Source organism: Triturus cristatus, chromosome 6 (genome assembly GCF_964204655.1).
Source record: "Triturus cristatus chromosome 6, aTriCri1.1, whole genome shotgun sequence".
NCBI lineage: Eukaryota > Metazoa > Chordata > Amphibia > Caudata > Salamandridae > Triturus > Triturus cristatus.
Window position 1 is genome coordinate 777,869,625 of NC_140589.1, and position 21,086 is coordinate 777,890,710.

The 21,086-nt window shown below is 45.6% G+C and overlaps 1 pseudogene across 1 annotated transcript in view; it reads left to right on the plus strand.

Moving 5' to 3' along the window:
* The first annotated feature begins 1,440 nt into the window (after positions 1 to 1,440).
* LOC146817863 (amine sulfotransferase-like) overlaps positions 1,441 to 21,086 on the plus strand; it is a 251,311-nt pseudogene continuing 231,665 nt past the window's right edge. The window contains exon 1 of the transcript XR_014962854.1: positions 1,441 to 1,597. The product of XR_014962854.1 is annotated as an amine sulfotransferase-like (transcript). The remainder of the gene's footprint in view (positions 1,598 to 21,086) is intronic.

Here is a 21,086-nt window from a genome sequence, read left to right on the forward strand (position 1 = left end):
ATACCTGAAGATTGATGAGTGGTCTTTTTCTTTTGTGTTTGCAAAATTTAATAAAAATATTTCAAAAAAAAAAAAAGAGATGGAAGAATTTTAATCATCCAGGAGTATTGTGCATAAAACCTGTTCCCTTTATCATCCTGAAGCCAATGGCACGATTGAGAGATTTAACAAGGTCATTAAAGAAACTATTGTGTTAGCTAAATCTATGTCTTTGGATTGGAAAAAGGAGGTCATGGCAAAGGTGGAACAATATAGATTATCCCCACATGCAACGACTGGAAAAACTCCTTTCTTGTTATTTCGTTGTAGGGTGCCTCATACATGTGTGGAACCACATTGGGTTAATGAATATGAGTTAAAAAAAGGGAAAGAGAGTGTGTGTGAAAAGTCTTTGGTAAAGAGAATGGAAGAAGAAAAGCAAGGAAGAGAAAAGAATATTTCGATGTCAAGAATGCTGTAAAGAAAACTGAAGTAAAAACTGATGATTGGGTCATGATTAAGCGTCCAGGAATTGTTGGAGGTGGTGCATCTAAATTTATGAAACCCATTAAAGTGATTAAGATTTTTTTATAATGCTGTACAAACTCAACACCATCGCATTTGGAATTTAAATAGAGTGGTGATTGTTAAAGGTAATTTTGAAGGTGCAAGGAGTGCAGGCTCAGCAAATGATGTAGATGTGGAATGTCCTAAGTGTAATTTGGACAAAACTCTTAAGAATTGTATTTCATCCAGGATTATAAGGAGATCTGGGTATCTTACTGATTTTGTTTAGTTTTGATTTTTGTGTACAGACATGGAATTTCAATTTTAGTTATAAGGAAGGGAGATGTGTGGTATTTACTAAATGTGATAAACTGTTCTTATGTAGTTACTTTAGAATGTTGTTTCATGAATACTAAATGTTAAGCTGTATTTGGAATCTTATTCATGTCATGTAGTTCTAAGCATGTGAAGGTTCTCCATAATGTCAGTTGTTGGAGACTCCTGCTTGCTGATGGATGAGATCCCCTATTATGGAATAAACCTGAAACCTTCTTACTGCTATCCTGTGTCAACTATTATTTAAGCAAATGCTTCAGATAGCTTCTCCACCCAGAGCTTACAAAGCTTAGGGCCTGATTTGGAGTTTGGTAGTTGGGTTACTACATCACAATGGAATGGATATCCTGTCCACTTTATTACAAGTGCCATAGGATGCAATGCCCTTGTAATAAGCTAGCATTGATATCTGTCACATTTGTGACAGGGTAACCCATCCCCAAACTCTTATTCAGGTCCTTAATTTCTTGAAAGCCTCCTCTTTAATATAATCCTTTGATGGTGAGATACTATTTGAAAACTGAACAAAAATGTGTGCTCTTTTAACATTTCCAAAGAAGTAATTTTGTTTGTTCTCTTTGACATATTTTTTGCTCTTCTATTGCAGCTCCTTCAGCTATGGATGAGGCAGCAGATGAAGGAACTGTTAGCGGATTATTTCTGCATAAAGGGATTTTTTTCGAAAAAAGGCTTACTACACCCGAATTTATAGATTCTCTCGAGCACTTTGCAGTAAGGGACAGTGATGTATATTTATTCACTTATCCAAAGTCTGGTAAGACCGAATTACTAAGTTTTTTGATTTCTACAAAAAATGCATTAATACATGTAATTTTTTTATTTTAAGATTTGTTTTTCTATATAGAATTTTACAAGTAACAAACACTTAACAGTTGCTGTTCATCCATAGTACAAATGCCATTTGGGTTCAGCAGCGGTCATTCTGGCTGTCTGTTTCTAGGTGAATCCAAGGTTACAGTACAAGAGAAAGCTTATCCTCATCTCTTTCCCGGGCACAATATTTTTCAGTTATAATGCAGTATATACCACACCCCTTTGTTTCTCCCCTTGAACTCCACATGTTGTCAAATATTTTTTGGAGCACTCCCACCTGTATACTTTTCATGCACATATACGAGTTAAAATCTTTTTTTGCCTTCTTTTATCTTTTACCTTCTTCCCAATACCCTGCCGGACTTCTGGTATATTAACCAAAACACACACTATTGAGTGCCAGAGGAATTTTAGAAAAAGATTAGAGTTTGAGGTGATCCTACCTCCGCACAGACAAAAATCAACTTTGTAGTTAACCCATTGGATTTAACAAAGGGGCATTACCTGGGGGGAGGGGGAGCAGGGCCTGGGGGTCAGTGCAAGCTCATACATTTTTAATGAGCTCAGGGGGGCATCTTTCAGGCCCCCTCCCCGGAGCTCTATGCTGCAGGGTGCCCTATCTCCCTGGCCGACTCATGTACCCACGGACCAGGAACACCATCTACGCCCTCTGAAGCAAGCTGAGGGGGAGTGCATTGCGCTCCCCAGTGGAAAAGGAGGAGGGGGAGCACCATTGTGCTCCCCCGAGAAAGCCAACCTGGGGCAAGAGCCCTGCATCACAAAAGAAAAGGGGGCCATGATCCAATTTTCAGGCCAATCAAAGACAATGGTCTCACTCTTGCTCTCTGTTCTGGTGTATGGGGGAACAAGGCAGCTACTGCGCACGAAGCACCCTCTCCAAATGGGGTGAGCAGGGGAGAACTCAGTTTCTGGCTTCCCTGCCTACAGAGATAGCTGCCAGCTGGGGGAAGCATGTAGGGGTGCCCAGGTGGGACTGGCCACATTCTAAATTAAAATACAAAAGGGAATCAGCTCTCTCGAACAGCTGGAGAACCTGTAATAAAATCGTCATTGATCCTCCAACTAAAGTGCCCCATAATGCCTCAGGAAATGCTAATTTACATATTTATGTTGCCCTGTAGAGGCCCCAGGATGGCAGGGGCACCACAAACATTATAAAAAAAATAAAGGGTTTGGTTTGCAGGAGAGCTGCAGTTTTCCTCGCAAAGTTTAAAAAAATTGATGCTATGAATCTAGGTTCGTAAAATGTAATCCACCACCCCCGCCCCAATGAATGTCATCATCATATTTAAAGCACTCCTAAGGTTGGAGCTTTTCTTTTACATCTGGGAGTGCAACACCCTTGCGGGGGTGGCTCTAGAGTTGCGTTTCATTTGGCTTGAAGGTGTATAGAAATGATGCAGACACATGTTTTGGTCCCTCTGAATGCTTTTTAAAAACCATTTATGTTGACAGTGATTGCTGAGCAATATTGAAATGCTTTATTATTAATAAATATTACATTTGCACCTGGTAATATTAATTTGCTGGCGGTTTGGTGACTGTTGACTAAGCCAAAAGGCCTATTTTATTTCAACTGATATCCCTTTATATTGTGATGTTTTGTTTGGTATAGGGGGAGAAGCACTGTGATTGTGTGAGTCATGACCTTTTAGGGCGTGAAATAAGATTACAGAATGTCATCTAAGGTATTTTTAATCTGTTTTATGTATATATTTGTCAATTAATGCCTAGTATTTTGCAGAGTTTGTAATAAATGTACTTTTCCTTCTTCGAAAGAAAAGGCACTGACTATAAATCATTTACTAAGTGTTATTATTGCGTACCAGTGAAAGGTGATTACTTGCCAACACCACCTCCCCTGCGTAGGCCTTGCACTGCTCTGCTTTTCTACCCTGAGAGAATCAAGCGCTACAATGAGGAGCCTGGTTCCCAGTAAGGGGACATTGTGGACCTATTACTTGTGCAGGCCTCACACCCCATACAACTATTAACCTGAAATCCAACATCGGTGTTCAGCGCTGGCACACACTGATGACATTTGATACGTTTTGTCATGCATTACCTATGCATTACCTATGCATTAATATCTAACTCCCATAGCGCAAGGCTCTGAGAGTGGTTTAAAGGTTTGGTTCTGTTGTCTCCATATGTGGGAAAGGAAAGTCTTCGCAAACATATGTCATGTGAAAATATTGATTGTTATTTAATGGTTTAACTGCGTTTATTATTACTAGTTTACCTTTTTCAAATTATGTGATGACAGGATGGGCTTTCACCCACAGAATTCCTACAATTGTGTTTCAGGCCGTAGCCCAGCACTACACATTATGGGCCCGATTCACAGAACTAACTTAAGACAAAATCCTAAACTTACTACCATTTTGGTATTCACAGAAGGCACTTACTCAATTTGGTATTCACAGAAGTCACTTACTCATTTCGGTATTCACAGAAGTTAGGGGTCCTAACTTTAGGACTCCTAAATGCCTTCTGTGAATGCCGAAAGTCTTAAAGTTAGGATTTTTCTTAGTTTAGGAGTAGTAAAGTTAGGACTCCTAACTTTAGGACTCCTAAATGCCTTCTGTGAATACCGAAAGTCTTAAAGTTAGGATTTTTCTCAGTTTAGGAGTAGTAAAGTTAGGACTCCTAACTTTAGGACTCCTAAATGCCTTCTGTGAATACCGAAAGTCTTAAAGTTAGGATTGTTCTCAGTTTAGGAGTAGTAAAGTTAGGACTCCTATCTTTACTACTCCTAAACTGAGAAAAATCCTAACTTTAAGACTTTCGGTATTCACAGAAGGCATTTAGGAGTCCTAAAGTTAGGACTCCTAACTTCTGTGAATACCGAAATGAGTAAGTGCCTTCTGTGAATACCAAAATGAGTAAGTACTGTCTGTGAATACCAAAATGGTAGTAAGTTTAGGATTTTGTCTTAAGTTAGTTCTGTGAATCGGGCCCCATGTCTATATGATGAGGATTATTTTCTATAGGTCCTGGTACCACAACAGGTACCCACACCATAGATCTTGGGGGTTGAGCCCTTCTTCCGGGGATATAGTAGGTGATTGGGGGTTCCAAGAAATGTTTACGCTTGCCATGGGTATTGCAGATTTCTTGTGAGGGACCCCACCGTGCGTCATTCTTTTTTTACAGTTTTTCCACGCCATTGGTGCAGGCCAAAAACCATTGAAAGTGTGAGTCGGAACCCATTGCCACTAGTTACCGTGGACTAGGTAAGAGTACCCATGAGCAAAGGCTATTTCTTCCCTAGATTAAGTTGGCAATGCTGTGTGTTGCAAAATAGGTTCTACCTATTTGGTATGCCCAGATTCTTTTTGGCCAACCAGTTTTGGACTTTTTACTTTGGGTGAGTCTCACTACATGTGTCACCTATGGTAATCACGTGGAAAAAGGACTGTAAATGTTTACTGCCAGTGGCCGCCGTTTAATATAAAGCTGCTGCGATGCAGCAAGATTAAGGGGCATGTTGCTGGTTATGTGTGAACACATGTGCACATACCTGTAAATATGTGTGCGGACTGTGTGTGTGAGACTGCTGACGTGTGCAACCCAGTAACAGCGCATAAGCAGCCTGGTGGAGGGGGACAATGCAGGATTAGGCACTGGCCTGGAACAGGCCTATAATAATAGTAGGCACTCAAAGGTGAAGTCAGTATGATTTTCTGATTTGTCTGCAGTGACACTTTACTATATAGAAATGGGGGACATCTGCCTAAGAGTACAGTTCCTTTTGCTTACAAAAGTCCAGCAAGTTATCAAAATAGGGTGAAGCGTTCTCCAAGATTGATTATGCAGGTACCTTTTATAGGCCGTCGCAAACTTTCCTATTTTTCTGGCTCAGCTCAAGAGTAGAGCACATTCCTTTTGTCACCTTGCTGGGCCAGGTTAATTACATTGCTCCCCAGCACCAGGAACAAAGGACTCCCCAAACAAAAGGAGAAATTTACAGTACTTCCCATAACTCCTGAAGGGGAAGGGGTGGGAAAGGAAACCTGCATCTGTTAAATAAGTGTCATCGCAGTCATGTCAGTGAGAGGGAGAGCTAAGGCTACCAGGGGAGATGTGACCAGTGTCTTCTGGATGGGGCCATCCTGGACTGTCCAAGCATGCTGTGCAGGAAGGTTAGGACAGGAGTGGAAAGGTGATGTGGCATCCAAGGATTGGCCGGATGTGCCTGGCTTCTAGGATGCACAATTCACTGTAAGATATGTGGTTACTGGTTGAGGGGGACAAAACCCTACTCAAGCAGCAACCATAATTCTTGTCAGGTGGAAGCACAAGTAAACCCCAACTCAGCCTATGCCCAACCCTCTGGTAGCTTGGCACAAACAATCAGGCTTAAATAGAGGCAATGTGTAAAGTATGTATGCAGCTCTTCAAGCAGTAATAAACTGAAAACACAACACAAGGAAAATGCCACACCAGTTTAGAACAATATAGTAAAATTTACAAAATTATTAGACACCAACATGATAAAAATCCACTTCATAAAACCAGACATATGCAATTTTAAATATTTCAAGTCAAGTCAAGAAATTCTTTATTTTGGCCTAACAAGGCAATTAACCCCTTCGCCGCGGCGGGAATTCCGCCGCGGCGCTGGGGGGTGCGGGGGGCAGCGCGGTGGTGCTGTGCTCATGATGGAGCCGCTCCGTCATGAGCCACGGTTGAGCTGTGCTCATGACGGAACGGTTCCGTCATGACTCCGCTCAGTTGCGTTGTCCCCCCGCACAGGCGGGGAAACAGCGCCGCGTGGGCAGAGCGGCCGCCAACGGGCGTGGCATGACGGAACCGTTCCGTCATGAGCACACGGCAACCGTGGCTCATGACGGAGCGGTTCCGTCATGAGCGGGGAAGGGGTTAAAAGCACAATTACAAAGAAGTACAACACAATTCAAGCGGTTCAGATTCTCCATTAGTGAAATCTATGTGCATTAAAATGTTGTTAGAAAGTTTTAAAGTATAATAAGTATTTGAAAAGTACGCATTTGTGACACTGAAAGATATAATAAAATCAGATTTGTAAAACAATCAATCACAACGGTGGAGTAGGGTGATTTAATTGGGCAAGCCCTAACTTTAAAATAGCTCGGCGTGCGCACCACATTGAAAACAGATAGCGAGAAACTGAGTACGCAATGGGCATACTAGTATCGTATTTTAATATCCTAAAAGCCAGTGCACAATGGGATGTTCCGAGGTTTCTGCACAACTGCAGTAACCATCGGTGTCTTGCTTTCTTGTATGCCGTGCAAAAGAATAATACATGTTGGTCCGTCTCCGGTGTATTATTACATATCAGGCAGCCCTGGGTTGAAGTGCCCTCCCAATTATTTGTAAAAACACATAGGGGAAGAGTACCGTGCCTAAACTGCAGATATAACTTGTTGGCAAGGACTGGCTGTATATCATCGATAACAGGTTATAACCTATATTACAGTTTTAATTCTAAGAAGGTTGCAGTCAGTACGCCAGTCGCGGAACTCCCCTGTAATAAGGTATGATTGTATTCCTTATAATTCTTTGACAGGGCCTTCCTAGGTGTTGACGGGCAACTATCTTCGGCATTAGCCAATAAATCACCCATTCCCATAGCAATTAGAGATTTTTTAATATGGGCTAACCATGAAAGTATACATTCTCCCTGTACGGTTACCACTTCCTCAATTCCTCTCTGTAGGCAGATAATTCTGGGGTGCTCCATAGGCGACGCCAGTATGACAAGGGTCTAAGGGTGACCTCCACTGCAATGGTGCCAACCCCAAGATCCATTCAAAGCGATGTGAGCGGTGTACTTTTGGGGAGACCCAGCAGTTGTCTAGCAAAGGAATTCTCAATCTTAGAAAGATGGTCAGATGGCCGATGGCCCCAGATTTCTGCCCTATACAAAGCAGCCCCTCTAGCTTGTGCCTTATAAATTTCCAACACAGGCCCAATCGTTTTGTGTGTGCACTTCCTTTGCATCTTTGCTAACCCCCCCCCCCATTGTCTGGGCCAACTTTAAGCTTCCCTTCTTTATCTGTACACCCCACTCCATTTTCTCGGTGAGTGACAAACCCAAGTATTCACAAACAGACACTTTCTCTAATGGTTTCCCATCTAACTGGGGACTGGGTTGTGTAGAGTACCCTGCATTAAAAGCCATATATTTGGTTTTCTGAGTATTTATCTCATTAAATATTTACTTGAAGCAGTTCTTAGAAGCACAAAGCACTGGCTGAAGTTATCTGAGAGGGTACAGGGAGCAGGTTAGGCCCACTGAAAAAAGTACCTTAAATCCGGGTAGTGGAGCGTTGCTAGGTCCTGTGCACAGGATGTGTCTCACAACAGAGGTTTCGATGGACTGCAATGCAAAATCCTGTTTAGGTATGCATCATGCAGCACGGTTTCAATGAGCTGTGGTTGTGATGCAAGGTTCTGCGTTTTGCAGTGGTGGTTCCAAGGAGCTGCAGAACTACAATTCAAGTTCCTGCATTGAGATATGTTGCACAGCAGCAGTTCTGAAGATATGCAGGTTGATGTGTCATACTTCTTCGGGTCTGTGGGTACTACAGCTGGGCTGGCAGAGCAACTTCCGGCCCATTTCCAAGGGTCCAGGACTGGGCAGACACCATGTGTGGGCAAGACTCACATCCAGCAGAGTCTAGGTTCTGGGTTTAAGATGGTTGGATACTTTTCTGTCCCTGAGGCTCTGATCAGGAGGCTAGCTAACTAGCACTTGGAGGCACTCTGGTGGTCATGGGTTCAATATGCAGGTCCATTCCCGCTCACTCCGGCAGCAGGGTAGCAGAGTAGCAGACCTTCTTCCAAAGCAGCACAGCAGTCCTTCTGAGTCTTCCACAGATTCAAATATATACTGAAGACCTGAATCTGAGTCAATATTTATACCTGATGCCAACTTTGAAGTAAGAGAAGTTTCTAGAGCCTTCCACCCCCTGATGTGCTTTCAATTTCCCGACTCACTGCCCTGCTCCAGCTTTTTCTGGTGTCACAAAAGACTAGTGTCAAACCCTTTGTGAGTGGTCTCAGGCAGACCCTTTGTGATGTGCAAGTGTGGTAGGTGACACCTCTTCCCTCTCATCAAGGCAGAAGTGGCTCATTCTGTCAACACCTATTTCCCATTTGTCTCACTGTCACCTATTCCCTTGTGTCTCACTGTCTGGGACCAATATACAAAGACCAACTGCCAGCTACTTCGGAGTCATGTGACCTAGGATACATTCTGAAGGCACCACATGGTTATGACAAGAAAATGCTAACTTTCCAAAAGTGGTTACCTGCAACAGGGATAGCCTTACTCCCCAGAACCTGCAGAAAATAAACCTATAGTAGCTACAGTGGTTCAGAGAAAATTCTTTTTCAAAGGGAAACATTTTTTTGTGTATCTAACCACAAGAAAAGAAAGGTGTATATGAAATATACAGAGAATATAAAAGTAAAAATGATAATAGATAAAGAATACCCTCGGACAAAGACTTTCCGAAAAAATTACTTTGTAATATTGAAATAACTTATTCTAAAACATGACAGATATTACCAAAAATACCAACAAATACAAACATGGTGCTCACAAGGTTCCACATATCGTACATATAAAAAACAAATTACAGTGTGTACAACCAAACAAAATTGCAGAGGAATAGTATACAAATGTGTCTGATAAATTACAAGATCAACAACGCAATGTCTGCATCTCCTTTAGTTGCCAAAGGGAAAGTCGGCGGCATTTCGACCTAATTGTTTAATAGGTCATCATCAGGACAAATAATGTTTTGAAAGCAACCATCCAGACAAAATCAATGACAAAATAATATGTAGTGCAATTAAAGTATGAAGTCTGTGACTAAGGGCCTGATTTTGATGTTGGCAGATGGGTTACTCCATAGCAACGGTGATGAATATCCTGTTACATCCTATGTCATCAGTTATGTCATCAATGATGTTATTTGAGATGTCATTGGTGATGTCATAAAAGATGTCATAGAATATGTCAAGGGTGATGTAATATGTGAGATAATAAGTAGTGCATGGCTGGAGAGCAAGTTATTGTTATCTCTGCTAACTATATCTAGTGAATTTCTAGTTTTTTTTAGTTCAAAATGTCCCTCTTGTCACTGACATATTCACCTAACCATAACTTACTTTAAACTTTGTTTTTTTAGTGAATATCTATAACTATATATATCTATATATATATATATCTATATATATTATCTGCTGGCGGTCACCGGTAGATAGTTATAGTTAGGACCTAATTTCCATAGGAAACTCATTTTTTGTTTTCGCAATAACTTTGGCGCCGGTTGACGAATCTTCGCGAAATTTTCAAAAATTATGGCCCGTTACAGTCAGCTCCTATCCTTAGAGTTTCGGGGTGATTTGCCAAGTGGGGGCCGAGAAAAATGTGAGGTCCCAAAACGTGTTTTCTCCATGGTTTTTCCTATAGGAAACTTTAGACACGGCTACGGCCCAAACTGCTGAACGGAATTTCACCAAATTTGGCAAAAAGGTAGCCCTTGGTTCAGAAAGCAATCTTTTTCTTAAATGGTGTAAATCCGTTCAGTAGTTCCTGAGAAATTCAAGAAAAAGCGGTGTAAAAATCAATTTCCCATAGGAAACTTTAGACACGGCTACAGCTCGAACTGCTGAACGGAATTACACCACATTTGGCAAAAAGGTAGTGCTTGGTTCAGAAAGCACTCTTTTTCTTAAATGGTGTGAATCCGTTCAGTAGTTGCTGAGAAAATCTAAATATAAAAGTTTCGATATCTATGGCCGCGGTGGAGCCGCGCACCCTGCCGATCACGAGCTGCATTCTAATTGACCGTCAACACTTCAAACCAGGAAGTGTTGGCAGCCATCTTGTGCCTCGGGAGAACCGAGACACAAGAAAACAGTAAAACAAATGCACAAAACAAGAAAAGGGGGCAGGGTAGAAACACCCTGACCCCCTAGGCCTGCTCAGGGGGTCCCACAAAGACCCCCAGGGCCCAAAAAAGCATTCTTTTTTAAAAAGAATATCGGCCGAATTCATGCTGGGTGCGCAAATCCGGCGAGAACATTTTAAAAAACGAAGCACGGGCTCCCGCGCTTCGTTTAATTGAAGCCCCCAGGTGGGCCAGGTCCTGGGGTCAGTAAAAAAATTGGTGGGGGGCCCCAATCCCCCCACACAACCCCGGGGACTGACACCCCCAGGGCTTGTTTTATTAAAGTTTGGGGGACCTCTAAGGCCCCCCCAAGCCCTGGGGACTCCACCCCCTGGGGCTTTCATAAATTATAATCACAGGGGGCACACTGCCCCCACGCAGCCCCTGGGACCGCCACCGTCTCGCCCCCCCACACACCCTGGGGACCGCCACCTCCCCAGGGCACTAATATTTAAATGTGGGGGTCTGTAACGGACCACCTCCCCCCGGGGCTTTGCAATGTTGGGAGGGGGGGCCCCCCTCCTGGAGTCAGTAATGGCCATGGGGACCGCCACCCCCCAGGGCTGGCTCCTGCAGTGTCCCGGGGTGTCCCCCCGGGACACTGCAGTTTACTATGGCATACCAAACCAGATTACTTTTCTACACGGGAAGATGCATGTCAGCAGCTCCCAATGAGGAAAAGAAATGCCAGCTCCCGCAGGACGCAGGGAGCCGGCAGGGACTGTGGGTGCATTGGGGCTCCCCCCACGGTCCTCAAAGGAGGGGGCCGTTCCCGGGAGATGGGGTCCCCGAGACCAGAAGTGGCCCGGGAGGGGGCGCAAGTGGCCCCCCTCCCCTGTCTATTAAAAAAAAAAGAGAATGAGAGACCAGACCCCGGGGATGGGGTCCCCAGGGCCATATTTGGCCTGAGGAGGGGGGCCACGTGGCACCCCTCCCCAAAAAAATAATAAAGGATTGCCAGGCCCCGGGGAATGGGCTCCCTAATAAAATTTAAATAAAAAACAAATGAGGCAGAGCCCCAGGGGATGGGGTCCCCGGGGCTAACAGAGGCCTCAGGAGGGGGTCCACACGGCCCTCCTCCTTTCTAAAAAAAAATATATATATATGGTCATGCCCCGGGGGATGGGGTCCCCGGGGCAGAAAAAAGGAAAATTAAGGCGGGCCACATAGCCCCCCTTCTAAAAATCAAAAGAAAAAAAGCTGGCATTGCACCGGAGGACCCGCCCCCTCCCTGCAGCACTCTGCAAATGCGCCCCCTGGCGCATTGTAAGATGGGGAACTAATTTTCCTTGAATACTGGGGGTCTCTGGGGGCCACCTAGCCCACCTCGAACCTCCAGTATGCGCCAGGGAGCTGTGTTGTAGAGAGGTGTTCAGAGGCCATGCCCCTTTTTACACCTCTCTGCAACGCAGCTCTGTGGTGCTTACTGGAGGTACCTGGTGGGCTAGTTGGACCCAGGGACTCTCAGGATTAAAGAGGACTTAATTCCCCAACTTAAATTGTGCCACAGGGCGTGTTTGCACACGACACCTCAGGCCCCGTCCACTCCCTTCACCACTGTATAAACATGCCCTGTGGCCGTTTTAATTTGGGAGATTAAGTCCCCCTGAATCCTTAGGGTCCCTCGGATTCAACTAGCCCACTAGGTACCTCCAGTAAGCGACACAGAGCTGCGTTGCAAAGAAGTGTAAAAAGGGGCACCGCCCAGACCGCCTCTCTGCAACGCAGCACAGTGGCGCTTTCTGAAAGCACCTGGTGGGCTAGTTGCCCCCAGGGGCCCTCAAGATTGAAGGGGAATTATTTCCCCAACTTAAAACGTGCCACAAGGCGTTTTTGCATATGTCACATCAGGCCCCATCCCCTCCCTTCATCACTGTGCAAACACGCTCTGAGGGCGTTTTAAGTTGGGAGATTAAGTCCCCTTGAATCCTGAGGGTCCCTAGGGTCCAACTAGCCCACTAGGTACCTCCTGTAAGTGCCACAGAACTGTGTTGCAGAGAGGTGTAAAAAGGGGCATGGCCTAAACCACCTCTCAGCAACGCTGCGCAGTGGCACATACTGGAAGCACCTGGTGGGCTAGTTGTCCCCCTGGGGCTCTCAGGATTGAAGGGGAATTATTTCCCCAACTTAAAATGCGCCACAGGGTGTGTTTGCACACGTCACCTCAGGCCCCGTCCCCTTCCTTCATCACTGTGCAAACACGCTCTGAGGGCGTTTTAAGTTGGGAGATTAAGTCCCCTTGAATCCTGAGGGTCCCTAGGGTCCAACTAGCCCACTAGGTACCTCCTGTAAGTGCCACAGAACTGTGTTGCAGAGAGGTGTAAAAAGGGGCATGGCCTAAACCACCTCTCAGCAACGCTGCGCAGTGGCACATACTGGAAGCACCTGGTGGGCTAGTTGTCCTCCTGGGGCTCTCAGGATTGAAAGGGAATTATTTCCCCAACTTAAAATGCGCCACAGGGCGTGTTTGCACACGTCACCTCAGGCCCCGTCCCCTTACTTCACCACTGTGTAAACATGCCCTGTGGCCGTTTTAATTTGGGAGATTAAGTCCCCTTTAATCCTGAGGGTCCCTAGGGTCCAACTAGCCCACTAGGTACCTCCAGTAAGCGCCACAGAGCTGCGTTGCCGAGAGGTGTAAAAAGGGGCACGGCCTAGACCACCTCTCTGCAACGCAGTGCAGTGGCGCTTACTGGAAGCACATTGTGGGCTAGTTAGCCCCCAGGGACCCTCAGGATTGCAGGGGAATGTTTTCCCCAACTTAAAACGCACCACAGGACGTGTTTGCACACGTCACCTCAAATGTGTTGTACTTGTATAGCGCACTGTTACCCTAGGGTGTCCTGGTGCTGTACTCATACCGCTGTGGAACCCTTCCTGGCTTTTCCCTGTGAAATGTCCACTCCTGGGCACCCCCAAGGTGAAGCCAGGCATCCCAGCGCTGTTGGGGCCATTGTGGAGATTAAGCAAGCTATTGCCCAGAGTTGCAGAGTGGGATCCATGATTAGAATAGGCACCGAGGCGAGAATTAACAGGTCCGAGGAAATTGAGCCCAAGACCCGCCGAGGCGGGAATTGAATCCTGATCCCGGGCCAGACCTCTGCATCAGGGTCTGTCGCTCTAACCATTGAGCCACACTTCTCCACCTCAGGCCCTGTCCCCTCCCATCGCCACTGTGCAAACACGCCCTGTGGCCGTTTTAAGTTGGGAGATTAAGTCCCCTTTAATCCTGAGGGTCCCTAGGGCCCAACTAGCCCACTAGGTACCTCCAGTAAGCACCTCACAGCTGCGTTGCAGAGAGGTGTTAAAAGGGGCCCGGCCTAGACCACCTCTCTGCAACGCAGTGCAGTGGCGCTTACTAGAAGCACATTGTGGGCTAGTTAGCCCCCAGGGGCCCACAGGATTGCAGGGGAATTATTTCTTCAACTTAAAATGCACCACAGGGTGTGTTTGCACACGTCACCTCAGGCCCCATCCCCTCCCTTCCCCACTGTGTACACGCGCCCTGTGGCAGTTTTAAGTTGGGAAATTAAGTTCTGCTGAATCCTGAGAGTCCCTAGGGTCAAACTAGCCCACTAGGTGCCTCCAGTAAGCGCCACAGAGCTGCGTTGCAGAGAGGTGTAAAAAGGGGCGTGGCCTCTAAACACCTCTCTGCAACACAGCTCCCTGACGTATACTGGATGTACCTGGTGGGCTTTTTGGCCCTTAGTGACCCTCAGTATTGAAGGGGAATTAATTCCCCAACTTACAACTCGTCAGGAGGCGCGTTTGCACAATGGTGAAGGAAGGTGGGCGGTGCCTAAGATGACATGACTACAAACACACCCTGTGGCTTGTTTTAAGTTGGGGAATTAATTCCTCTTCAATCCTGAGGGTCCCTGTGGGCCAACTAGCCCACCGGGTACCACCAGTATGCACCAGAGAGCTGCGTTGCAGAGAAGTGTTCAGAGGCCATGCCCCTTTGGTCAACACTCTGCAATGCAGCTCCGTGGTGCTTACTGGAGGTACCTGGTGGACTAGTTGGCCCCCAGGGACCCTCTGGATCGAAGGGGAATTAATTCCCCAACTTAAAACGCGCCACTTAGTGTCCCGGGGAGGTGGCGGTCCCGGGGCATGTGGGGGGTGCTCATTCCCCCACACAGATTTATTTTAAAAAAGCCCCGGGGGTGGCCCCCATGTTAAAAATTAAAGCCCAGGGGGTGACGGTCCCCAGGGCTTGGGGGGGCCTTTGAGCCCCCCACCCAATAAATTCAAAAGCCCCAGGGGGTGGCAGTCCCCAGGGCTGGGGGGCCCCTTTGGGCCCCCAACACAATTAAAACAATGCCCCCGGGATTTGGCCCAACTGGGGGCTAAATAGCAACGAAGCGCGAGAGCCGGCGCTTCATTTTTTAAAAATATTGCGGCCAAAATTCGCAGATTTTTTTTTTTAAAGTGCTTTTTCGGGCTCTGGGGGTCCTTGTGGGACCCCTTAAGCAGGCCTAGGGGGTCAGGGTGTTTCAACCCTGCCCCCTTTTTGCATTTTGCTTGTTTTTTTCTCTGCTTTCGAGGCACAAGATGGCTACCAACACTTCCTAATTTGGAGTGTTGACAGCCAATTAGCATACAGCTCATGATCGGGAGGGTGCGTGGATCCAGCGCGCCATAGATATATATATGATTTTACTTTTGATTTTCTCAGCAACTACTGAATGGATTTACCCCATTTAACAAAAAGGCACCTTTCTGAACCATGGGCTACCTCTGCCAAATTTGGTGTAATTCCGCAGTTCGGGTTGTAGCCGCGGCTAAAGATTCTTAAGAAAAATTGCATTAGGGGAAAACATGCTTTGTGTTCCCCCTTTTTTCTCAGCCCCCGCTTGACTAATCACCCCGAACATTTCAGGATAGGAGCTGACCAGAGCGCCCCACAAGTTTTGAAAATTTTGCGACGATTTGTCAACCTGCGCCAAAGTTATTGTAAATAGAATGTTGCGGATTTCCTATGGAAAATAGGTCCTAACTATAACTATCTACTGGCGACCGGCAGTAGATAATATATATATATATATATATATATATATAACACCAATCCCGCTTTTACCATTAAAAACGGGTCAGACACATGCTGGAGGTGCTCTGCAGTGAAGTTTTAATGCCACCATTAACACTTTAAAAACAAACGCGTTGTCCTCATATAACAGCTCCTGGCAGACGCGTTTCGGCGGATGCCTTTATCAATGCCGGTTTTCAGCTGGATAGTCCAAAAGTGAGGATTTTGGCGGGGTGATGTTTTAAATGTCTGTATGAAGGAATCTCATTGGCTGACTGGTGTACCTATCGAGAGAGCACAGAGAAAGTTCCCAAAAGTCAGTACTTTTCCTCTCCCAATATGTCAATCAAAGTTCCTCTCAATACGCCCAGTGCGACGATCTCGCCAAAAGGAACAAACAGGTCCAAAATTGCGAGCGCGGTATAATATCCCGCCCGTGCATACAATTGTGCCCTGACTTAGTCAGCCTTTGTTCTGCTCGTTCCTTTAACTGGCGTGGTCGATGGCGAACTTCGTCAGTGCTGAGCAACTCTATCAGCAGACCAGCTGCTGCTCTTTCCCCAGTGCCTACACCACAATCCAGCCTGGGGGGGCGCCGCGCTGTGCAGTCCGTGCACTCAAACCACAAAGTTTGTCCGCAATGCGCTGAGCTCCAGATCAAGAGGCATGCCTGAATGCAGAGCCGACCTCCGCCTTATGTACAACACCAATCCCGCTTTTACCATTAAAAACGGGTCAGACACATGCTGGAGGTGCTCTGCAGTAAGTTTTAATGCCACCATTAACACTTTAAAAACAAACGCGTTGTCCTCATATAACAGCTCCTGGCAGACGCGTTTCGGCGGATGCCTTTATCAATGCCGGTTTTCAGCTGGATAGTCCAAAAGTGAGGATTTTGGCGGGGTGATGTTTTAAATGTCTGTATGGAGGAATCTCATTGGCTGACTGGTGTACCTATCGAGAGAGCACAGAGAAAGTTCCCAAAAGTCAGTACTTTTCCTCTCCCAATATGTCAATCAAAGTTCCTCTCAATACGCCCAGTGCGACGATCTCGCCTAAAGGAACAAACAGGTCCAAAATTGCGAGCGCGGTATAATAACCCGCCCGTGCATACAATTGTGCCCTGACTTAGTCAGCCTTTGTTCTGCTCGTTCCTTTAACTGGCAAGGTCGATGGCGGACTTCGTCAGTGCTGAGCAACTCTATCAGCAGACCAGCTGCTGCTCTTTCCCCAGTGCCTACACCACAATCCAGGCTGGGGGGGCGCCGCGCTGTGCAGTCCGTGCACTCAAACCACAAAGTTTGTCGGCAATGCGCGGAGCTCCAGATCAAGAGGCGTGCCTCAATGCGGAGCCCACCTCCGCCTTATGTACAACACCAATCCCGCTTTTACCATTAAAAACGGGTCAGACACATGCTGGAGGTGCTCTGCAGTAAGTTTTAATGCCACCATTAACACTTTAAAAACAAACGCGTTGTCCTCATATGTCAATCAAAGTTCCTCTCAATACGCCCAGTGCGACGATCTCGCCAAAAGGAACAAACAGGTCCAAAATTGCAAGCGCGATATAATAACCCGACCGTGCATACAATTGTGCCCTGACTTAGTCAGCCTTTGTTCTGCTCGTTCCTTTAACTGGCGTGGTCGATGGCGGACTTCGTCACTGCGGCGGTCGCCAGTAGGTAGTTATAGTTAGGACCTATTTTCCATAGGAAATCAGCAACATTCTATTCCCAATAACTTTGGCGCCGATTGACGAATCTTCGCAAAATTTTCAAAACTTTTGTCCAGCTCTGGTCCGCTCCTATCCTGAAAGTCTCGGGATGATTCATGTAGTGGGGGCCGAAAAAAACCGGGGGTCCAAATCGTGTTTTCCCCATGCAATGTCCTATAGCCGCAGCTACAGCCCGAACTGCTGAACGGAATTACACCAAATTTGGCAAAGAGGTAGTCCTCAGTTCAGACTCGTGCCTTTTGCTTAAATGGTGTCAATTTGTTCAGTAGTTCCTGAGAAAATCAAAATCAAAATCACATATATATATCTGGGCGGAGCCTAACCACACATCTCATCGTGAGATCTGATTCGCTGTCAGCACTTCATCCAAGAAGTGTTGGCAGCCATCTTGGGACCAATATACATGATAGCATCTTATTAAAAAGCATTGCAGTTAATAGAAGTTACATTATAAATCATTTGTTGATGGTATCATACTCATTTTAGGAATTCTGGTGTGTTCTAAGGTGATGTTACCATGTGAAAAATTCTTCTGCTAGGATATCATGAATCATGTTTGAGAGAAAAATATTTTCTCATGCTTTTCCCACAGAGGTTTGGAAGGTGATCTATAAGCTAACCTGAGAGCATATTTTCTGTAAATTCACATTATCTTTCTCAGTCATGTGAGAATGAAGTCTGACATTCTCAGTAAAACATGTAAATCCAACAAGGGCAGAGACTGTCAGTTGATTCCTTTGTGTTCTACTGCAGCTTCCCAGAGTGTTCTAAAGAACACCTAGAGCGCTAACAGTCCTACTTATGACAAACGTATGGCACACCTGAAGCCATCTTGATTGGAAGAAAGTGGTAACTCTTAAAACATTTAATTTAAAAAGGAACAAAATGAGGGGGTTCATTTTGCCATAGAAAGTATGATTAGTGCTGCAGAAAGAAAAATGAGGGCACATTTTGAGTGACTTCTCAAATCCTCTTCTATTTCATTAAAAAATTCTGACATGCAGACTGAAACATGCACTTTGAATACCAGCAGCAGACTTCCCTGGTGAGCAGTAGCTTTACTACAGTGATCCAATGAGCAACTAGAGTGCTAACATTCTGAATTTATGGCAAATGTGTGACACATCTGAATTCCTTTTTGATGGAATCAAAGTAAAAAACTGAAAGTATTCCTACTGAGGAGACTGTAGTAAATGAGGAAATTAGGAAACGTCATAAGTCTCCCAAAAAGGCCACCAGAGACAAAAGAGCCCAAATGTAGCACAAATATCACCCAGATGTAGCCCAAGTATAGCCCAATGACAGAATGTCCCAGAGTGTTCTAAAGAACGACTAGAGCGCTAACAGTCTTACTTATGACAAAAGTATGGCACACCTGAAGCCATCTTGATTGGAATAAACTGGTAACACTTAAAACATTTAATTTAAAAAGGAACACAATGAGGGGGTACATTTTGCCATTGATAAAAATTATGATTAGTGCTGAAGAAAGAAAAATTAGGGCACATTTGAGCGACTTCTCAAATCCTCTTCTATTTCATAAAAAAATTCTGACATGCAGACTGAAACATGCACTTTCAATACGAGCAGCAGACTTCCCTGGTAAGCAGTAGCTTTACTACAGTGATCTAATGAGCAACTAGAGTGCTAACATTCAGAATTCATGGCAAATGTATCACAATCTAAATGCATTCTTGATGAAATTAGAGTAAAAAACTAAAAGCATTTCCTACTGAGGAGACTGCAGTAGATGAGTAAATTAGGAAACTTCATAACAAATAAATCTCCCAAGATGGCCACCAAAGACAAAAGAGCCCAAATGTAGCACATATATCACCCAGATGTAGCCCAATAAAAGAAGGGTGCAAAACACTTTTTATATTTTGTTTTCTTGCAGTTTTATATAGTACAGACTGGTCAGGTATTAAAGTGCTTTACATGAGCATTGGTTACATCACACAAGGACAAATTCATTTTGGTTGCAGAGATGGGGAGATTAAGTGATTTGACCAGAATCACAGAATGTCGAGCTGAAGCAGAAACTCCAATCTGGATCCCCAGTTGCAAAGTCTGCCGCTCTGGAAGTAACACCACATCCTCTCCCCTAAGTGCAACATTTAATCAAGTGGTCAACTGGATAAAAAAACATAAAGATAACAAATAATTTAAAAGTGCTTTGTCGCTATTTAAAAACTCAGAGTATATGTCCTCATTTTAGTTCATTAGACCACTAACCATAATTTCGATGCAAATAAGACCCTCTCATCTATGTAATTTCTAAAGGAAATGCTCTAGGTATTACAGTTTTGATTACATCAAGATGACGTCAGGCGTGCCACACTTTTGTAATAAATATATAATGTTAGCAATCTAGTTGTTCATTAAGATACTGTTGAGAGGCAGAGGCCAGGGGCACAGACTCAGAAAATTGAAGGCAGGTAGGAGGGCACAGAGGCTACAATTTGACCACACTGGGCAGGCATGAAGGGCAGTGGCAGCACAACAGACTAGGGAGGCAGTGGAAAGGGGGGCAGGGGCAATAAACCAACAATACAGGACAGGCAAGAGAGGCTGTGGCAATACAATAGACCATTGTGGGATGAAGGAAGAGGCAGTGGTACTACAACCATACGTGTCAACAGACCCGATTCAGCCAGGAAACGCCCAATGTTTTTAAGCCCAAATTGGCTTTATTTGATCTGTCTCCTGTCTACAATCTCCTCTTTTTCATTGTAAGTCAATGGGGAAAATCAATACCCCAGGTTTTTTTCAAAATCTCCCTCTTAACCAGTTCAAAATGTTAGCAAGTATGGTACTTTGGATCATGGAAGGCAGGAGGAATTGGGGTAGGGACAAGGACTCAGATAACAGAGTACAGGAGGGACATGGAGAGCTGCACCAACCTGACCATATAGGGCAGACATCAGGGTTTGCAGCAGCACAATACATCACACAGGGCATGAGGGCCAGGAGTGCAGCACAGCAATCCATAGAAAGCAATAGGGAGGGGACAGGACCATGCGCATGGCCAACAGACAATAGAGGGGAAAGAGGCAATGGCAGCTAGCTGATCATAATGGACAGACAGGAGAGAAAGCTGTAGCATAACGGACCAGAAAGAGCAGGAGGGAGGGATCAGGAGCATTACAATGGAACGGACAAGCCAGGAGGAAGGGAATAGGGGTCTGGACATGGAAAACAGAGGGCAGGTGGCAAGGGGGCAGGGCAGGAGCAGCAAGCTGACCATGGAGGTCAGGAAGGATGAGCACTAGAAGCAAGACACACCATGGAGATCAACAGTGAGACTATAATGGCATACACACAGACCATGGAGGGAAGGTGGGAGGGGGTCAGGGGCAGCTAGCTGACCACACAGGGAAGGTGGGAGGGGCCGTGGCAGCACAGAAGACCATGCAAGCAGGAGGTTTAGTGGCAGCACAATGGCCATGATGGACAAGAAGGAGGGGGCAAGGGCATGCACAAAGGAGCATGGAGGATAGAAGGGAGGGGTAGGAGCTGGGCACAGACGAGAGAGCTCAGGGGAAGGGGCCTCAATACAGATCATGTGGGGCAGGCAGGAGGAGCAGTTGCAGCACAACAGACCAGGGAGAGCAGAAGGGTGTGGCAGTAAAATGGACCATGGAGGACAGGAGGAAGGGGATAGGGGCATGGAACGTGGACAGGCAGGGTGGAG